General features: G+C 36.2%; 1 long non-coding RNA gene across 1 annotated transcript in view; it reads left to right on the forward strand.

Moving 5' to 3' along the window:
• The window catches only part of LOC107306302, a 44,271-nt gene that overhangs the window by 18,442 nt on the left and 3,828 nt on the right, over positions 1-22,001 (forward strand). The window contains exons 2-4 of the long non-coding RNA XR_001552070.2: positions 2,275-2,322; positions 4,568-4,716; positions 6,149-6,179. This is a non-coding gene — a long non-coding RNA (uncharacterized LOC107306302). The remainder of the gene's footprint in view (positions 1-2,274; positions 2,323-4,567; positions 4,717-6,148; positions 6,180-22,001) is intronic.

The raw sequence follows: 22,001 nt of genomic DNA on the forward strand, positions 1-22,001 counted from the left end.
GGCGCTCAGCCCTAATACCTGGCTTGCACCAGCTCATCCCTGTCTCATGCAGATGCCTGAAGAGAGACTTATCTTTCATATCCCTACAACATGCCCAATTCATGATAAGATTTTTATGAAGCACAAAACTGAATGATGTATCTTGGAAGGAAGAAAAATGTTACAAACTTATATAAAACTTATTGTTAAGCTAGTTTTTCAGGTAGAAATGCAAACCTTCAGTTTTGTCTCTGCGTGGTTTGACATGTATACTAAAGCCCTCAAGAACAGTTATATTTCTTATTATATTCTTAAATAATAATATATTACATATTATTATATATAATATCTTATATAATTCTTATTATATTTATACTCTACCTAGCATTTTCTCTTTTGATGCTGTTTTCAAGAAGGCAAGACAGACTCCTTGGCAAAAAAAAGTTTGCAAAGGTAGGATTAGATAATGCCATACTTCATCAGAGTAAATAGTTTCTTTCTCATTTCATAATGTTAATTTATAAACAGGATTTCAGTAATGTTGTTTAGAGAATCCTATGGTGGCAGGTGGTAAAATCAAACTACAAGAAAAATTATTACTATTTTTCTAAAATGCCTTCTTTAAAGTTGTTCACTACAATTTTCAACATTGTTCTGCCATCAGCAAGTAAAGGCAGCAGGAAAATGGGCTTAGAGTTCATCCTGGATTACATGAGAAGAATTAGAAAATCATTAGAAAATTAATGTTCTTCATTTTGACAAACCCAGTTTTCAACTAAGCCTTCAGGGCATTCATTTTCCCCCTCATTTCTTTAGGATTTGAAAAAAAAAAAAATGTAGGATGAATTAGTTTGGTTCCAAGCCTGTATGTACCAGTAACTGCAGCACTGAGCAATTAACTTCTGTGGTTAAAAGTTATGCCTAGATTTGACTTAGAAGGTTTTCCAAATATCCAAAATTCTGGTGGCCTGAGCTCATCTTCCAGAATGCATCTGAATAAAAGCCTGGGAGTTGAGACAAGAGTAATGCTGTAGAATAGGTTTCTTAGAACATAGTGTTGAAAGACAAAAGACAAAACATAGGATCACATAAGAGATTTCACTCTTGACTTATGCTTGATATACTAATGTACGAAGATTTATTTTCCTGTACATAGCTTATGAAGGCTGTACTGTTCTGAGTGTGCGTCACCTGCTTTTTGCTTCTTCAGGACAAGCTGTGTTTCTGGATTTCTTTTGGTTCTGTTTCCAGCAGGCTATGCTTCATTATCAGAATGAGAAGTAATACCTTTTGCAAGCAATAATGTTAAGGTATATGTAAGTTATGTAAGAGGATTCTCAAAGAAAAATAAGCTTTCCAGGTCCCCCATATCAGCATCACATTCAACTTTTCTGATGACCCTTCCCAATTCCATAGTGTTTGATCAAATGAACAGAAACTTGTGTACTGCGGCATCACTGCAAATATTTTCTTCCCACTTTTCACTTACACTATCTGAATGTCTGCATGAGAAATGGAAGAATCAGTGCTGTGCCATATTAAGAACTTGATTTAAAAGGATCTTTCAACCTAATACTTTAAGAAAGCTTTGGTTCTTTGGTTTGTAGTTCGATTGTTCTGTTTTTCTTTCGAAGGGAAGCAACTGCAATTAGGTTCATTAACTTTTCAGTGTGTTTTCTAATTCCATTGTTTTTATTCTAATAACAATTACTTTAGCCAGCTTGGAAATCTTTGTCCAAGAAAGGACAGGAAAGAAAGTGTATGGTGGGTCATGAGAAGAGGGCATAAATGCAGTCAGGTCTGGAAAATATCCATTGCCTCTCATTCCTTTTCCTTCTCTTCCTTCCTTCTTTTCTTCCTTCCTGCTTGCCTTCTTTCCTGCCTCCCCCATCCTGCCTCCTTGCCTTTCTGCCTTCCTCCCTCCCTCCCTCATATCATTCTAATTCACATCATCTCTACATCTTTAACTGTGGATATATATCTTCTTGTCAGTCCGAATGTTACCAGTTACGAGGCAAAAAATGTTGATGTTGCAAAACTGTGAGCAGTAGAACAGCTGCTGCAGAACATGACATGCTGAGGACAGGTTTTAAATTCTCACACCTTACTGAGCTGTGAGAGATGTGGATTGCTTCCAAAGTATTTATTTACATTGCTGCCTTGCTGCAAACCATGCAAAACAAGTAGATTTGAGCCTCCTCTTCCTCATGCATGCCAGGACACCAAGGGGTTTGCTGCAGAAAATTTTGATGTATGCATGGCAGTATCTCATTCAAATGGCTTTCTGGATTCTAGGTCATGATGCCTTCTGATAGTGGAATGCATGGATTAAGATGCTCAAGGGTATGCATTTCTGTGGTGTTTTTTTGTTTTTTTGTTTTTCCTTTGGTTCACTGTCAGTATTTATCTACATTGATCTTTTTTTAGTCTTTTTACAATTTTTTCTATGAAATTTAACTCTTTCAGCTATAGATGAGAGTGGTGTTCAACACGAAGAGTTTTTTGTAACATCCTGGGTAAGATTCATCAAGCACTCCCAGCAACAGTCAGTCAGGCTTCCTGTTGTGGAGGCAGATCCATACCATCTTTGGATATATTTCTCTAAGATTTTCTAATTCCAAAGACAGTGGGGAAACCGGTGGTAGAAGCATGTAGATGAGTGGTTTGCTTGGCTGTTGTGCAAGAGACTCTCTGAACATCAGCAATTGCCTTGTCCCTTTCCTCCCAAAGATTACTTAAAAGAAAAGAGTAAGAGTATCTGGAGATAGCCTAAAAACTTCCTACTTGTTGGACTTCTTTCCAATTATGAATCAGAAAAGGTAATAAATGTACCAGGCTTGAATTTTTACTAACAAAAAGGCAATCACAACCCTGAAAATTACATTTCATTTTTGCTAATATATATATATTCAACGCTGGCATCTGCATGCTTATTCTCAGGGTATATATAAGCAAGGTTTGAAACTGTTGACACAAAGCGTAGTCCACTGCCATTACGTGAATTACAGTGGGAAATAACATTCTTGAAAGACTGCAGACTATTTATGTCCAGAAAGGTAGACTAAGAAAAGTGAGGGTATCTCAGCACTAATTTTATTTTTCTAGCTATAGATTTCTCCACTTAAGAGCAGGATCCATGAAATTTAATGTAATAGTTATGTTTATTTTAAGTGGAGATTGGCAAGGAAGGGGAAAACCTGAAAACCTAATTTTCCTAGTGTATTTTTTGAGTAGTTGTCATTCTGTAGTGGACAGCATGTTCTGAATGCATATTAGATTGAAAACACAGGATATCACTTGGAGGAGTGAAAATGGACCATTTTAAATCTATAATACCATACTCCAAAAGGTTTGTGGAAAGAGATGCCCAGGGAAAGTACTATCTACAGTGAGATAACAACGGAGATTAATAGAGGCCTGCCCTCTGGGAGATAGGATCATCTTCCTTCCCATGCACATCATGGGAATGTAGGATACCCTTTCAGAAGCAAAACAGAGAAGAAAAAAACCAATCTTCCACTTCATTAACAATATGGCATAGAATGAGTCCAGCCATTTGTTTAAGTAAATCATCTGGGAGGAAAGATCTTTGAGTAGTTTCTGAAAAGCCTGCATTCTGAACATATAGCCTGATACACTTGAACAGCTTCCACTTTTGTCTGCAACATATAAAAATCTTAATAAACATATACATTGTAAATGATATAAAGCAATTTTAAAATCATTGTTAAAAGTATGTCTCAGTTTTCTCATCCATGAACACATCCATTTGAACATGTCCAAATAATTTGGTTTGAAAATGTATGTTCTCTATTCAGCATCAGTAATTATTTCAGCAGTTGCAGCCTGCTATGTGGCCAGATTCAGCTTTCAAAATTAGGGCAATTGCTTGGGGCTATGACTCATCCCTGGGGATTTGTGTAAGTCTGCCCAGCTGCTCTCATTTCACATTCATACTAGAGACCAATTGCTAAGAAAAAGTTCCTTGCAGCAGCTTATTGCTTACCTAATACAAAAGGAAGCAAAGAAAAAGTGTGCTAAAACACGTGCAACTCCACTACATCTGAACACTGAACTCCTAACATGCTACAGCAGCCTGCTCTCCATTTTAGTTTGCTTTAAGCTTCTTACTGCTTTTAAAGTCATCTAGCTTTCCACCATGAAACCAAACAAAACCAAACAACAACAACAAAAAACCACACTAGCATCTGTTCTGTTTTCTTTTTCCAGCTAATGAAATCTGAGCTCTACCTCAGACAAACATGAAAATAATATTTACTTTGTGACTGCAGAAATGATGTCATATGGTCATTTCCAGAAATAAAGGGTAAATATTTAGTCAATATCCACTGCAGGCCCCACTCACCATGTTAGCATGGAGATTTAGGTTACCTAAGAATATTTCCCTGAAGTCAATACTGTTCTGTCATAGAGAGTTTGTAGTAGATGAAGCTTGCTACAACAGCTTTGTGTACATTCTCATTTCCCAACAGGCAACAGGATTAATAGCTACAATGGAGATAGAAAACAAGTATGTGTTTGCCTGGATGCACATTTGAAGTAATGATTTTCATTTTTGCACAAACAGGAAAATGGAACAAACATGATCACCACATCTGCAATGTGAGGTGTCAGTACTATTGTAACTCAGAGATAATGTCCTGCAGTATGCTGAGTGTGCTCTTAGAGAAGAAAAAAGCCTTCAGAGAAACAAGCCTACATTTGCTGCTATATCAGGTAATCACATATAGCTGAGAATAAACTGAGGGAAAAAAAACAAACAACAAAAAAAAAAACAACACTTGGGTGGGAGTGGTAAAGGAAGAACAAAAAGAATACAGAAGGGAAGACTTGAGAAATAGAGTACAAATGTTTGACGTGTAAAATACAGAGGAAAGATATATTTAATTGATCTATCTAACGGTGTTTCTAATTTTGAGAAGTTGTGGCCACTTTTCTTAAAAGGCAACCTATTCCATGAATGACCATGTGAACTAGATTGTATTCTGTAAGAAACTGCATTGCACATTCTGAATTACACAGCCTTACATGTTTTAAAGATGCTACACTTGATAACTGTAGTAAATGTACTTACCATGGTGAATACCACATCAATTGAAATAATCAAGTACATTCATACTGGAGTGTCCTGATTTTGCTATCACTGGCTCATTCCTACATATTTATTGAGGACATGAGGAGACAAGGAGGTATGGTAAAGTATATATGTCTGGAACACTTCCTGTTAATAACATTTTTTAACATCTCTCTCCTCATTTCTTTGCCTATATTATTATGTTTTCCAGTTGACCATTCCCCACACATTCTCACAGTGTTAGGCAGTAGAACCTTAATCTACCAGAGCTGATCATGAAGTATTGAGTTAAGCCTTCTAGCTACCCAGCATTTATTTTAATGTGTTTTCTTGTAGTAATGTATTCTGCACGTTTGTCTAAATAATAGAATCATAGAAGAATTTAGGTATGAAAAGAATTTCAATATCATTAAGTCCAATCATTTACCTACTATGAGTCTACTTCTAAACCACATCCATAAGTGCCACATTCTCACATCTTTTTAATACCTCCAGGGATGGAGAAAGCCTGGACAGCTTGTTCTAATGCCTAAGCACCATTTGTGTGAATAAATCTTTCCTGATATCTAATTTAAACCTCCCTTGTGGAACTTATCTTGGTGCCTCATATCCTAGCACTTGTGACCTGAGAGACACTCTTTCAATATGATGGACAAGTTGTGTTCTAGCTAAGTTTTGGTCTTTCTAATTTCTCACTGCTTAACTTCATTACATCATTTTAATTCTCCTGAGTTGCCTTACCCTTCTTCCAAGGGTTATAAATTCTCCTTTTCTTTCTGGGTTCCTGAAGAATTGCTCTGTTCAACCAGGCTGTTCTTTGTCCTTACTGACTTGCCTTTTGGCACATAGGTTCCTGTGCCTCAAGATTTCATTCTTGAATAATGCCCAGCCATCCTGTGCTCCTATACCTTCGAGAACTGCCTCCCAAGAGGCACTGTCAAGCATGTCCCTAAATATGAGAAAATCAGCCTTACAAAAATATAAAGTGTCCATTTTTCTGATTATCCAACTTTCGTCCCCAATGACTGAGAACTCTTGCCTTCCTTGTGACCACTGACCCTTCTCTCCCCACAGGCAAACCACCAGGATGGATCCCAGCAACAAGGTGAGTGCAAAGAGCAAATCATAAAAAAACATCAGCCAGAAGGCCTTCCCTGTTAAAAACAACAGGTCAGGTGCGTCACCTTCTCTTGGCAGTTTGCTTTCCATCTGCTTCAGGAAGTTATCCACACATTCTATGAATCCACTAGTTTGTTTCTCTGCTGCTTCCAGCAAGCCTTTCTTTTTGTCTGTCTTTTAGATATTTGATGCAAATAGAATGATATCTGAGTACTTGGACATTCCTTTTTATACCAAAAATTTGGAACACAGTTAATGATTCCGAGTATGGGCCTATTCAAAAACTTTTTTTTCAGCAAGAAACAAGTCCAAATGCAATCAACAAGTTCAAGAAAGAAATTATTCTCACTGCTAGCATGAGTATATTCATGCCTTCTTTGGAAATACATACAAATTTTCTTTTATCTGTGAGAGAGGTGATAACGTCTGTATCTTATATTCCAGGTTCAAGTCATACTTCATTATGAATGTTATTATACCTTTTCATTACTTTGACTAGATGGGTGCTAGTTTTTTCCCATCCCAATTGTGTCAACCACCACGACTATTTTGGTGTTATCACTGTTTCTTAACAACCTTATAGCAATATTTTACTTATACCACACAAGTGTGCCTGGCAACTATACTGCTCCTATTCATGTTCTTCACTGGGGCTAAGCACAGGTCTACAAGAGCAGAGGTCCACTGATTACAGATTAATCTCCATGTATTATATCTTCGACAGTTCTTCATTCAAACATATTTTCCTAATTTCTATAACAGCAGTAGTTTCTAAATGTAAAAATGATAAGAGCAACAACAACATTTGCATCAAAACAATGCAGTAGCCTGAAGAACAGGTGAAATGGAACACTGGAACTCCTGCATTATTATGTCACAAGCAAATTAAACTGTTCTGAGTATATTTCTGCACACTGACCATTGGCAATGAGCTTGTTTATGGTGTTAAATTTTTGGAGTGACAGTGACATGCTGAAATTCTCCACAATAACTGCTGAGTTCTGTTCAAGAACTTACACTGAGCAAGTGTCACACAGTTTAAATGGTGATACCCTGTTTGGGAGTGGAAGGCAGTTTCTTTTATGAACAAAGGCCATGCCTTAGAAGAATCCAATAGCTGGTGGTTTGATTTACAAGTATATGAGAATGTAGTATGAATGTGCTTAGATTTAATGCATTGTTTTAGGAATATTTGAACCTAATTGTGAGTTTGATATCACTGGTATTAGCTGAATTCCGTGGAAGCAAAGATGATGCTGGTAATAAACAAAGAGCAGTACAACGTAGGCAGAATCCTGCTATTCTGAATGTATCTGGCAACCTTTGATATACAGAATAGGTTGCAGTGGGAGACACTGAATGTAGAGTGAGCAGTGCTACAGACTTCACTTTGCCTGCTCATGTTCATCACGTGAATGTAGCTGCAGGAATTCACGTAATTTAAAAATAAATTAATAAGAAAACCAAGAGCATGAAATCACCATATCTGTACATTCTTAATGTTATATACAAAAGCCTTTTAAAATCACTATGATTTAGTTAATTAGTCCCTCAGCACATCCTGGGGAGACTGTTTTAGAACACCCACATGCAGAGCCCAAGGTTATTATAGCTGTTTACGAGATGCACAGATTTAACTAAACTCATTATGACAAGCTGGAAAAACACTGCCTTTTTGTTGAGTGCAGGGGGATGAGTGAAGTGAGCAGTCACACAGGTGAGCATGTTGCTTCTACAAACTGTTTTTTTTTTTGCTCGGTAGCACAGATCCATATATAGCCTTGCACCTGATCATATGTGAGTGCACACCTTTAATCTAGGCATGGAGAACTTTTGTGTCCCAAGCACCATAGTAACCAATGTGCTCTTGTAGTGGAACCATGTCAAAAAGTGTCTCTGCTCTTCCACAGACTCAGGAGTAGGAGCCTGTAACATGAGTAGATGCGGTACTGTGACATATTTTGTAAAGATATTTATGCAGAGCCCTCTAGCAGTGGTTGAAGACTACAGAACTGTATTTCTGTATAAAATACAGTCCCTTATCTTTTTTGTTTGTTTGTTTGTTTTCTTTGTTATTGTTGTTGCTGTTCCTTAGTGCAAGTAATTGATTGTACTTTGGATGTTGTCCTCTGTGTCTCTTTCTTTTCTTGAACTTTTTGTATCCTTCATCTCAGACTTCAGCTATTACACCACAGGTTCGTCACCCTCCAGAAACACTGTAGATCATCAGCACTGGTCTCAATTCAACATGGAATAGGTCTGAAAGGACCTTTTTATCAAGATTTCATTGGGAACAATGTCAGGCCTTTGGGAAACAAGTACCCTCAAAACCAGTAATAGTGTTAGCTGCCATAAGGAACCTCAAAGTATACAGGTTATTACAGATTTTACATCTATTCATGTGTTGTCAGTATGATTCTGGATATCTGTATAAAAGCTCAAAAATTAAAACAGTTGGGTCCACAGAGGCTCAAGCAGTCTCTCAGTGCTGTCCTGATGTAGCTTTTCATCCTTAAATAAGCATGCTTAATAACAATAAATATTCTTTAGAGAAGACTTATTTACAAAAACATTATGGATGTATACAGATAATTTCAAAATTAAGTCAATTAATAATTTCAAAATTAAGTCAATTATTTAAATTATTTAAATTTAAAAAAAGCATCACTGTGAAGCACTAGTTTCACTGGTCTTAAACTCTGAATTAAGTTACTGGATATCCATATTAGCTTTGGATCTTGTACTGATCTGGCTCACTAACCTTACCAGGAAACAATCATTATCACTTATGTATGAAATTTCAACCTTCTTATTGAAATTACAAATAAATGAATGTTCTGGAGAAGTAAATATTTTCAGGATTTCACTTCTGCTTCGATCACAAAACAAGATACGATTTGGTAGTCTTTCCTAGGGTGCAAGATTCCTATGGACATTCCTGGGGGGGTCTAGGTCCTTGTTTCCCTCCTCTAGGGTGAGCTCTTCTATTGAGAAGTTAGAAGTTGCCCTTGAGCTGGTTTCCCTTCTCTGTTACATATAACCGTTGAGCATCCATATTATTATCTTGCCTAGAGATGAATCGCTCAGAAGAGTGGAGGCTTAATTTTCAGACACTGCTTCAGTTAATATTTAAGCACCCTTTATTATATCCCTTTCATTTGCATTCAAGCAGACGAGAAGAGATTTTGCTGAATTTTGATCAGTGCTCTCAGAAATAGAGTTTGGGTGGCTTAGAGTGGAGCCAGGAGTTTGACTTGATGTTCCTTATGGGTCCCTTCTAGTTCTCTGTTTCTATGTGTTTATGATTCTACATTAGCAGCAGTTCCCAGCAGTGTTTTTTTAAGCACATTCATGGTACAGAATCTTTCTGTAATAGCTGAGTCTGAGGCTAAAAAGGTGAGACAAGTTCAATTTCTTGTTCTGAGTTTCAGAGTGATCTTGGACAGGATTTCTAGCCTCTTGCCCAAGTACTACACTCCTCTCTTACTGATGTCTTAGCTATTGGAATAAAGGAATGTGTGCAAAATAAGGAACATACTCCTACCTCATTTATTATTCTTTAGAGATGCAAAAGATATCAAAATAGCACACTTATTTGTTTGGAAGCAAGAGAGGTCTGACTTTGCTTGTGCATGCACTGAAACACACAGTGATAGGTGGATACTTTGCACTAGGATGCAAAGCACACATCAAAAGCACAGGGGATTTCTTCAGGTTGAACCTAGCAGAATTTTTTTCAAGAAGGTTCTTAAACCTGTTCTAAAGTCACATTTTACCATCTAGCAAAATATTATTGATCCATTTTTCAAACTTATTATATTCTTCTATTACTGTTATTCTATTTCACAGAATCACAGAATGTTGAAAAGGACCACAGTGATCATCTCGTTTCAACCCCCCCCTCCTATGTGCAGGGTCACGAGCCACCAGACGAGGCTGCCCAGAGCCACATCCAGCCTGGGTATTTGCACACATACAGACAAAGAAAAGGCCTAACACAGCAGCCATCTCCAATTTCATTCATGCACGTTGCTCCAACCAACAGCAAAACCCTGCTGTCAATTTTAGCAGTGTAAATCAGCACCAATTCCAATGAATAAATGCCATGTCTCAGTAATCGTTTCACATCTGTACCAGTATTTATGTAATCTCATTCTAGACAGATCACAAAGAATCATGAAGAAATTGCTAATAGCAATTTTATTGAGCACAATGTACTTGCCCAAAACTGTGAATTCTCAGAATTTAAAATTTCATAAAATTAAACAAATTCTGCTTCTGAGTTGCATTTAAGTCAGTACTGTATCTTATTTTTTTTTTAATGACTCTTCACATTTAGCTTGGCATTATTTTCCACAACTATGTCTACTTCCTCTTTTTAATTTAATAACAAATAGCATGAATAATCTCGTGTGAATTCTAGTTATTTAAGGCTTACTCAAGGTAATTCAGCAGATGTAAACAGCTTAAATTGGAAAGGATTGAATTTAATATGCAGCCTCACAAAACTGAGGTTGGTACTCTATCCAGAAATGTTGAGTATTAGATGTTGTGAGCAGTGAAAAAAGGACCTTCAAATGAAAGATTGGATCTTTTGAAAGGTAGTGATTTTATATTATAAAGAAGAGCTTGCATTTCTGACTACAACCTCCTACCCTATAGAATTTTAATAATGTCCTTAGGAGAATGGGCAAAAAGTAGAAAAACATTTCTTACTGGCTATATTCATATTACTGACTGCAATCAGCAAATTGATTCAGTTTCTGTGTTAGCTATTTAATGCTACTTTAAGGTGTCCACATCACTACTGGCTGAATCTGTTCTTAAGCAATGGAGGGGACCATGTTTGAAAGCTTGCATTTCAGCTTATGCTGACAAAAGAGAACAGTGTCCATCAAACATTAGTTTGGGAGATGCTTCTGTAAAGTAAAAGCTTACTCTAAATAGCAGCTCTGTGGAGAGAAGCATAATCCTAGGTAGGACTTAAGGTGTTACTGGCTCCATTTTCAAGATAATGCCAAAACCTTGCAAAGCAGACGTGTCTTTATCTGTCATTTATTTATTTAAATATGGAGGTGTTTTGTGAGGAATCTCTTGAGATACTTTGTCATTTCCCTACTAGGTCTGGTCAAATTTTAGAATTTAGGAAGCTCAAAAAATGAAAATTTATACAGAATAAAAGTTAACATTGCTTGGATCTCAAATATGATTTATTTTCACTTTGATTTATTAAGAGTTAAGTTATCCAAAACTGCTAATTTTCTAATGGGTTTGTTCCAAGGCATTTTTAGAGATCTACATGTTGATGTATTGTGTTAATCTTTTAGTATTTCTTTTCTTCTTTGCCTTCCTTCATCTTCTTTTTTAAAGATAATTCAGTATCTCTAAGTCAATTCCGTTTTTTCAAGCCTTTGTCCAGAGATTCCACTCCATCATTTAAATTATTACCATACAGATATGACTCTAGATAAATTCAGTGACATTCCTTCAGGTAAAACTTGTGTAAAGAGGAACAGTCAGTCCTCTTTCTTGTGTTAAAGAAAAATCTTTGCTCGCTCTTACACATCGAATGGCCCACACTTTCTCTTCCATGTTCCTGAAGCCCTCTGCATGACCAGACTTTTATAATTAAGTCTTACTAACCAGAGAGAGAAAAAGTTGGCCTGAACATAAAGTTAATATAATTAATTGATCTTCCAATAATGACTTTGTTTAACCATTGCCGTTATTTCAAAGCATTAATCCTGTTCAAACTGGCAGCTGAGAAGTGAAATTATGTGACAGTTTTCTCTGCCTTTTTAGGTTTTATGGTATTACTGTTATCATATTTTTGTACGTTAATGATTCAAGGAGACAGACCAGCACCATTTAGCTCAAAAAGCCTAATTAACAGTGTCAACAAAAAAAAGGTCTTTATGTTTTGTCAGAAGCGTACACACTGTCACCCAACATAAAAGCCTGTGAAGCAGCCTCTGACCAGTGCTCTGCTTCTCATGCAAAAAGGGCAAAGGATTAGTGGGGAAAAGAATACAAAGTCTGTTCACATTTCATGTTTTATATTTTATAGTGTTCCTTTGAAGAAGAACTAAATAAATGGTTTTTTGATCTTACCAACCCAGATACCTTAATGAAACTACAAAGTATAACTAGAAAAATGGATAATACCCTGCAGCATCTTTAACTTGATTAATTTAGTACAATGATTACAAAGATCATTTACTCACAGGCAAAACATTTACCTTGAATATGTCTGGCATTTTCATGCATACCCTCATAGTGTTTATCATTTGAAAATTGTTATAGCCCAATACGCAATTATTTAAATTGGTGTTGCCTTTATGCAAAATAGCATTTTTAGTTGCTGAAGTTCCTCTCAGCAAGTTCTTTTTTCCTCTCTCTGGTTGGCACTGTAAATCACAAGTTTCCATTCACCTTCAGCTTTGGTAGCTATTTTCAATACGTAACCGGAAAGTGAAGAGTAGGTGGGAATCCAGGTGTCATTTCATTGCAGAAAGCAGTTTGGTAACTTGTGCAGACAGGAATTGGTTTAGTTGTCAGAAGGGCAGAAGGTTTCTGAGGAAAGAGGAGTCATGAGATTTCTTGGGGAAATCCAAGACTGCTTGGAGTGACAAAGAAATTGTGACAGAAACTGGGACATGCAAGCTTCATTTAAAGTGGCTCTTAGGCTGCTAAGTAAGTAGGTAATTGTGCATTCTAGGGAAAGTCTAGAGTCTGAACTGCTGTGTGATTTTCATAGAATCACAGTCATTAGGGTTGGAAAAGATCGCTCTTTTCCTCATATCCAAACTGAACCTCCTTGGTGCAACTAAATACTATTATTTCTTGTCACTGCATTTGTCAGTGCTACGTGCAAGAAGAGACTGACCCCTCCTTGCCACAACCTCCTTTCAGGGAGTTGTAAAGACCTATAAGGTCTCCCCTGATCTTCCTCTTCTCTTTGACTTGAAAACTGAAAACAACATTTCAACTATAATCAAACATATCCCATTGTGTGCTTGTGGATTACGAGTCCAAAAACTCAATGCCAGTTCAGTGTTCATAAAAGCCCCCTTTCAACACCCATTATGGCTGTTAGAATGGACTGTCAGAGGTGCATTGAAGGTTTTTCTGTCATACAGGCTATTTTTTGCCTTCTTCCATGCTTCATTATGCCTTGTTGCATTCACTGTGGGCTTTAGCCCTGATCCAGCCTTTCTAACCCAGTTGGGCTAGACTTGCTGGCTCCTTGTGGTACAACATAACTCTCTGACCATACAGATATTTTTATGAAGGCAGACCTGCTAATATGGAAAGAATCCCTTTCCTAAACATTCAGACATACATAAGCTTATGCCTTTGACAGGGGGAGGGAGTCCAGATACTGAGGGACATAACATGCAGATAAAACTGCAGTTGTTATTTCATGCCAATACTTTGAAGTTTTTCCCAGTGCTCATCTGAATAATTCAGAAGCATTTTATCAGTAAGATATGGGAAAAAAAACAAAAACACAAAACCAAACTTCTCTGGAGTCTTTATTTCAGTTACCTATAAACAAAATATGTCAAGAAATACTCAGCATTGATGTGAACCAATCTTCTAAGGGATTTTCAACTCAGATAAGTGTGATTAAGAAATATCCACAAAATCTTCATACACAGAGAAGCTTTTTCAGAACTTACTCTACATTGTCAAATAGATGGAGATGAAGAAAGCATGCTGAACAGCAGTAGTTTGTTACTGAATGAAAATATGCTATCTCTTTTTTTTTTGGTATTCCTTCTCTTTGGTATTCATTCTCTTTGAGGTAAAACAGTTACAGCTTAACCCAACTGAAAATGTAAACAGAATGACTATTCAAGGACAGTTATAAATTGTTTAAAGCTCATTTTCTTAAAGACAAAAGGAAGATGAAATAAAATATGCTTTTAATATTATGACAGTATGACAACATGCTATATAAACTGTATACAGCTATTAAGAGTATCCAGTAATTCGTAAATAAATATTGCTTTATTCCTAGTATTTCTTTTATTTTTAAGGTAGTTTCATATCTAAATAAATTGCTTCTGGCCATGAAAATGTCTATCCTTTAAATATTTTGTAACTAAATACAACGTCAGAAATACAGTTTTAAATACAAATGTACTTGTCCCAGTCATCTCTAGACCAGGCAAAATCCCTAACAGTATTCACTTAATCCTGCTCTAACCATTTTTATAGTGTAGAAATGAAAAGAGTTTCTAGTACTCTACTTCAAAGCTACCACTTCTGTGAGGATGCTGCATGTCTGCATTCACAGTTCTTTCCAGAGGAAAAAAAGATATAATTATGATTCACATTGTACTTCAAGCTTATAGCATAGAAAAATAAGAGCTACAAAAGCTTCCAGTGAGAGGGTCTATTTGCTTGCAAAATTCCTTAGAAATACACATGCAAAAGGCTGAAGTTAAGTAGGTTGGATGACTTGCTTTCATAATTCTACTTTTGAATTTGGACCTGCTCAAGAGTTGTTATTTACTTTTAATGAATTTTCCTAGCCTTGTAATTCCAAGATGTAGTTTCTAATAGTTCATACATAGAAGAGTGTACAGAATTGCCAAATTTTACTCATGTTTGTAACAGGTAGTTAGTTGAGATGGCTGATATTTGTAGGAATGAAATGTTGTTTCTATGTTAGATATCAAAAAAGGGGGAATTGATCTGAAGAAGTCGAACACAATTTGTGTTTTGTAACTTGTCCTTAGAAATAGCTGATGTGAAAAAATAAAAATACCTTATATTTTAGTTGTGTATTTTAGAAATATAGTTGCTGAAAAAAGTGATGAATTCTTGCTTGCAAAACTGTAGTAGTTTTTAAATGTTACAGATAGTATGGGTGTGGTGTTATGGACTAGAGAGCATTCTGTAAGGCTATTCTGTTTGAATAAGAGGCTCTCAGGAAAAATAAAAACAGACATCAAAGAAACCAGGGCCTCCACACAAGTCTGGATTGTCTCACTCTGTGGACTGGTTGGGATGCAACAGGCAGGCATCAAGATACTCCCATCTGTCTTATCTCCAAACTTGTTTCTGTCCAAACATGAGCAGCTGTCCAGAAGTAATGGCCAAGTGTTAAGTGAGCAAATGTTGGAACTTAAATAATTAGCAATATATGCTTAGCTAACAACAGTTTATGTTTAGCCAGCATCCATATGTTTGGTTGAGCATCATGAAGATTGTGAAGCTGAAGTGCTCAGCCAATGAGGAACCAGGAGAGAAAAGATAAGCATCAGGTAATAGGGCATAAAAGATGTAACACTGTCTCTGTAGGCACACTCCAGCTTGCAGGATGCCCACCATTGCAATTGCAAATAAAATCTGCTTTTATCAGAGATACCATCCTGATAAGTTATTCAGATATTTCCAACACACTGAAGGAAGGAACTGCTGAGTTTGGGAATAGAAAAAAGTATGAGAGGAGAAATCCTTGCTATTTATCCATATTTCCAGTGTGTCTTCCACTTTGTACATTTTTCCTTTTCTTTTTGCAACCAAAGGAAGATGCTGAATATTTCTTTTCTTACTTATTAAAATATAGCACTCTGAGAACAGAAACATCCTTTCCTTGTTTCCTGAAGTACAGAGTACTAAGGCCTGAAGCAGTTCAAAGTAGAACAGGGACATTTTAAAATTGCATGTCTGAGGGCGTGCTGTTGTAAACGTTCTTCAGTAAAAGCACAAGGGAAGGATTAAAAAAGAAGAGAGAAAAAGCAGAGGCAGAAGGGGTCAGCAACTGGGTTTAGGAAAAGCCTAGCAGAAGAATCCACCCAGAAATTCCTTCTTGTGCCATGAGAAGCTATAGGTGTCGCCAGCCAACGCAGGGCAACATGAGTAGGTGTACCCTCCAGAAAGAAAGCTATGCTCTGCCTTTAATTTCAGTATTATATATTTCTTGAGAAATACGAGGCTTTCTTACTTTCAGTCTTCTTGTAGGAAGTCTCTAAGCAGAAACATTTTTATTAAATAGTTACTGTGCTGGGGGGGGGGGGAGGAGTGGGGTGGGAAAGATAAAAATAAGCTCTCAATTTCCTCACCTAATTAAATGAAGGAGAAATATATATATATATTTGCAAATAGAAACTATGACAAAACATTGAACCCAGTGTTCCCTTCTTAAATGTCCTCACAACACTTCTGAAATCTAGAAGTGACTCTTCCAGGAAATGGAGATCAACAACCTAATTTTGATAATGAATTGCAGCTGGGGAAAGATCACAGACTAACAGTGACTTCAGTAGACATACAGAATACAAGAAAATGAATATTTTTTTTCTGACAATTATTTATTAAAGCTAATAACTAATAAAAATAGTTATTTGTTTTACATTGAAGGACAAAGAGTTTATTAGCTGATGATGTTATAACAATATGGTTACAAGATCTTTCAGACTCAAGTTAAAGATAGCAGCTGCTTCACCACTTGTACTGCTTTAAACTTAATTCCCTTGATGCGGTACCCAGTATAATGCAGAACTGTAGAAATGCAGATTAACTACTACATAAAACATTTTTCAGCCTTAGTTCCATATAATAGAGAAGAACAGAACAGTACTTAATAAAGGAAGGAAAGTATTATGTTTCACCAATTATTTCCCCTCCACCATAACAGAATGAGTTTTTGATAAGCACAACCTAGTGTATAAGAAAAGGATGCTGTTTGTTCCAGATAAAAATGGAGCCCTCTGACAGATTTGCAATGCATGTGACATGAATGTGTCCTCATTCTTACCAAACCTTCAGGCTAAAATGTGCCTTGGAAAAGGAATTTAGATCATCAGCAAACAAAAAGAAATCTGAAACTAAAATATTTCATACGGGGTAAAGGAATACACAGTATTTGATTTTGCTATGTTTGTAAGTATGTAGTTTAACTCTTTTGTTAAGAGTATATTTACCATTCTACTCATATTTTCTAAATATTTTTCACTTTAAGGACTTGTTTCTTTTTGTGGCAGCAAGATGTTAAGTGCTCCTAACAGGGTCAGCAGAGTAAGTGCACTAAGCGGGATTTATTTCTTGATGGAAGTACTGATGCTAGACATAGGAGCAGAACTATGCTATTACAGAAGCTTAGCTGCAGCTAGCTGCTTTTTCAGGTACTAAGTGGGTGTCTTCCCAATGACACCTTGTAGAATTACCTTAACAGTTCTGCTCAACATTGTCAAATCTACAGGGTTTTTTAGTGTGCCCTGTCTCAGGAGAAGTATCTCCACTGGCATTTCAGAAAAGCATTACAGAATGAGCGACCACAGGAGGAAAGCAACAGGGCATTTTCTCAGTCAAAAGGAAAGCACTCAGCAGCTGAGACCATGTAAATGTTGTGACACAATATATGGCAAAGTGGTTCGTCTGTGTATTGCTGCTATTCACAAACTTTGTGGTCACAAAACTTAAGTTTCCTTCAGTTCATTAAGTACAAATGGGTAAGAATGCCTAGGTAGTGTTGACAGTACAGTCAGAACAGTTCTTCTGTTTCTTGTCTCATATTTGCATAAACGTCTCTTCATGATAATAAGTTCACATCAGCTATGAACTGATGTTCACATTGCAATTGTAACTTAGAGCTTTTAATACCAAAAAAAAAAAAAAAAAAAAAAAAAAAAAGAGTATTACCCAGCCAGGTAATAGCCCCGAGAACTTGTCTCTTATTTATTTCTTTATTTGAAGAAACAGAATTAAAATTTTGGCTAAAAAAGAAATGTTCTTAGTTTGAAGACAGATCAGATGAGGTGTTGATTTTCATAACCAGCGGCCTGGTTTTTTTTATATCTGCTTTGGATTAAACTAATAGAAGCAAATATATGATTCCCCTCTGCTTCTTCTAGATAAACTTCTGTTAGTTTTAATGTATTGGTCAAGATCCAGTGGGAATTGATACTGAACTCTTTTTTTAATTTTCTTTTACCCTCTTCTGAAGGTATTTCATTTCTATAAAAACAATACTTGTAAGAGCTAGAAAACTAACAGGGGAAGCTTCTTTTTAGAACCAATATTGTATCATGTCATCCTATCCTAGGCCAGAATCCTGTCTTGATTACTTCCAGGGATGGGACATCCACAGCTTCTCTGGGCAGCCTGTCTCAGTGTCTTGCCACCTTCTGAATAAAAACATTCATAACATCTAACCTAAATCTCCTCTTTTAGTTTAAAGACATTTCCCCTTGTCCTGTCACTATCAGACTATGTGAAAAGTGAGTCTCCCTCCTGTTTGTAACCACCTCTGAAGTACAGAAAGGTTGTAGTGAAGTCTCCCTAGAGCCTTCTCTTTTCCACATAGAACAGAAATTACAGTTGGAAGAAACCTACAAAGATCATCAAGTCCAGCCACCAGACCACTTCAGGGCTACAGAGAAGTTTGAGTTTATTATTGAAGGAGTTATCCAAACAATAAGTTTCAGTGCCATTTAGGACACACCACCTCTGCTGCTGGAGGAGATGATAGCTCTCACCTTCTTCCTGGACTGTGCATGCCAATGTGCTGTCCCCTTTAGCTGCACCAAGGAACACATTCATGCAGCTGCAGTGCATATAATCACCAGTAAATCCAGTTAACAAAAAGCACCAATGTCTTCTCCACTCCAGTCTGTTCCCTGAATAATTGCGTGAACGTTGTGCCACCCACTTATCTGAATAATTTAATGTTATTAAACCACATATAGGCAAGTAGTTAAAGAAAAAAGACAGAGGTTCCTTCGTTACATGCACAATACTTAAATGGCATTTATTTACATAGAGGTACTTCACACAGCTAAGTACCAAGGTATACATCAAAACAGTTTTTCATATTTAAGCCTTATTTTTGACACCTGAAGGTAGGAACATACACGCATAGCACAGTAATACCTTTTCCGCCTTCACAACTGTGACAAGATATAAATAACATACCTTATTTAATCTATACAGACACTAGTGTCATCAGGTTTAAGTTTGAAGGCAATCTTGCCAAACTTCCTTGAATTTAACACCTGTGTTATTTCAGAATGTCTTCCATTTCACAGTTGCTTAAACTCTCAGCCTTGGTTCCACCAAGATAGATTTTGGGCCTCAGCCCACCTAAGAATAATAATAAGCTATTCCAATGGTTCAGTTTTATTCCCCAGGTTTTAATTTTAGAGATTTCCACTAATATAAATATTAGTTATATATTAGTGTAACAGGAACATGTTGTTGGTTCCAAGATCATTTTCCCTTGAAACATCTTAAAAGTTACAGAAACTAGAACCAGCACCCAAAGAAAGAAAGAAACAAACAAAATAAAAAAACAAGGAAAACACACAATAGGCCCCATGGAAGGGGGATTGTCACGGAGTTAGAGCTTCAGGATAGCTTCTGTCATTAAAGTCCTTGTTTTCTCCAAATGAACTCAAAAGTCTGTTTTTATTCACTACAGATCAATCCTCTGATCCCTTTCCTAGACATTTAAAATTCTGACACACAGTATCAAAACAATGGACAGAACCAACCACCAACCACAGCTCTATAAAGCAGAAGGTTCAATCAGAAAAGGCCTTTATTTCAAAACATTTATTTTTAAAATTTGTTAGATTGCTTCCTTTTATGTTAAGTTGGTAACTGGAACAAAGTTTAAGGTCCCTAAGTGATTTTAATACTAGAATTCCACTGGCAGTATTTATTATACAAGTAAAATTCTATGCCAAAATCCTTACCTACTTTATTCTATTGTTAAGCCTCTGTCATCAGTCAGCAGGATCAGCAAATTGCACTTCACATATGCTGTTTTTTTTTTCCTCAAAGCCATATAAATGGAAAAACAAATCTGAAATATACAAAAACTGTTTCTTTTGTTTGTTTGTTTGTTTGTTTTTTGGATTTCAAAATTGGTTTCAGAAATGGATAAAATATGATAAAATATGATAAAGTATGATAAAAGTCTAGCTAAGGTTGATTATGTGATTTTTCACCGTCGTGTTTACAGAGTTTTTGTAAAAGCAGCCTGGGAGTAATGTGGCAAATCACCCATTTCATGTGTGAGAATTGAGTTTATTTGGCTGACTACAACACAATGGTATAAGCAAAGACTGTAAAATTAGATTCTTCTAAACTTATCTGTCACAATCATTTTTTAACATATCTATCAGCATTACTGAATATTAACAAAAAATTGTTCTCCTGTTTATTTTTCTTTCATTTCAGCTAAAATGCTGCAGTCTGCAAACATTGTAATCTGGGATTATACCTATGTTGGATTATCCAACTGGCAAACCAGTTATGGAAATTAATTTTTATATCAGATTCCTGTGATTCATTTACAGTGACGCTGTTAAAAAAAGCACATATATTGGTTAATGTCCTTGTGAGAATGGAAATTAAACTTTTGTTTTGTTTTGTTTTGTTTTGTTTTAACACAGCACGAAACATTGTTTGGCCTCAGACATAGGAAACATGGATTTAAATTAAAGGAAAGGTATTAGTAATAAATACATTCCACACAGATTTATCTCTTCTTCCTGACTGTAAGCATCTTACTTTCTTGGCCACAGCTTTCTGCAAATGTCAGATATTATCAAGTCTCAGGTCGATTTGATAGCATGTAATTGAATAGGACATGACTGGAAGTGGTAGTATTTTTCAAACAAATATTTATAAATGTATTTTGTCATTCGCCAGTAATCACATTCTTAGAAAATAGCAAGATATAAAGCTTTCAAATAATGTGAATTTCTTAAGATTGGGCAGCTACTTCTAACTACTTCCCCAGTTTTCCTGAAGGCATTATCATCCTCAGATCATCAGGCTATGTGACAATGTCCCACTTGAGAATCTCATTAAACATTCTGTAGCAAAGACATGTTTACTCCCCTGCCTTAGCACAGACTCACTGTCCTGGCGATTGCTACAGATATCCCTCAGCTCCTCACCTTCCTTTGGCTGAGTCCTTAAGACCTCCAGTTGAGGACATCTGGATGGTAATTCACTAACAGCGTATTTGCCCTGTTTTGAATAGCTGTGGTCCTTTATGAAAGAGGAGCAGCACAAGATCACAGAATTGTTTAGGCTGGAAAACATACTCCAGATCAGTATGTTCACCCATCACCTAACTCTACTCCAAGCACACCACTAAGACATTTACCTAATTGCTACTCCACACTTTGCAGAAATACCTCAAGGGTTTCTAAGTAAACACACTTAACCCCGTCTATAATTCTCTCCTAAATAATTAGTGCAAAAATAAAAAAATAAAAAATAAAGTATTGTAAGATATATTTTTCTTGCTGTTCTTTGTTGGGGTTTTTTAGTTTGTTTTTGTTTTTTTTTTTCATTTTTTCCATTTTTGTGAAAGACTTCTTAGCATCTTGAGCATAGCTATTCTGGCAATACTACTGAGCTGTATTGTAGTAAAAACATTAAACCCGTAAGATTAGTCAGAATATTTACTGCTACATTTTCAGTATTGTTCTTGTTTTGTTTTTTTTTTTTAGTTAAAGAGCATTAGAAAAATATCGATGGAAAAAAATTCAAATTTAAAATATGTTACAGGCATTTTTTTCCCCTAGATATTCACAAAAAACAACAGCAGCAGCAACAACAACAAACCCATAACCTTTTTCTTGAAGTTATCTCATGAGTTATCTCATTGGTTTGAAACATTTATCAGAAAATCTGAATTGAACAGTGGTTTTGATTTATTCTTGAACATGGTGTCCCAAGAATAAAACTTAACAAAATCAGGTTTTACCGTAACAGGAATAAGTAATTATTTATTTTCTCAGATACCCAAGTAGCAATAAGAAAAGAAGGACTCTGA

This window comes from Coturnix japonica, chromosome Z, assembly GCF_001577835.2.
Source record: "Coturnix japonica isolate 7356 chromosome Z, Coturnix japonica 2.1, whole genome shotgun sequence".
Lineage (NCBI taxonomy): Eukaryota > Metazoa > Chordata > Aves > Galliformes > Phasianidae > Coturnix > Coturnix japonica.